The following is a 399-nucleotide window of genomic DNA, read 5'->3' as shown; positions in this document are numbered from 1 at the left end:
CGTTGCAGGTAACGCTATTTCACAATGCGCTTTAGTATTTCATTTCAGATCCTCAATAGGCAAAGACGAAACATTAAGAGTCAGAAACGATAAATTAAGAAAAGTAGATTTTTTTTTGTCCATGGGATGACTTAACGTTGTCAATTATTCTAACTTTATAGAAGTGCTATGAAAATAAACGAAGGGAAACCAGCTGGCTTAGTTCAGTTGGGTTTACCAAGTTTGAATTACGGCATTTCCTTACATTTATTTCTGCACTGGGTACTCATGCACTTATAAATTAAATTGATAATTACCTTGTATAATGAAGACAAAAATAATGGTATTTTAAATCAGTGTGCGTTTTCTATTCATAACTGATATATTTAGTTTTAAGCAAAGATAAATCGATACTTAATG

The 399-nt window shown here is 31.3% G+C and overlaps 1 protein-coding gene across 1 annotated transcript in view; it reads left to right on the top strand.

Annotated features, from left to right (window-relative positions):
- The window catches only part of LOC119588593, a gene marked incomplete in the record, with an annotated part of 65,956 nt that overhangs the window by 56,302 nt on the left and 9,255 nt on the right, over positions 1–399 (top strand).

The sequence above is a fragment of the Penaeus monodon genome, chromosome 24, assembly GCF_015228065.2.
Source record: "Penaeus monodon isolate SGIC_2016 chromosome 24, NSTDA_Pmon_1, whole genome shotgun sequence".
Taxonomy (NCBI): Eukaryota; Metazoa; Arthropoda; class Malacostraca; order Decapoda; family Penaeidae; genus Penaeus; species Penaeus monodon.
The sequence above is the reverse complement of the archived record's forward strand: the minus strand, read 5'-3'. Positions and strand labels throughout refer to the sequence as shown.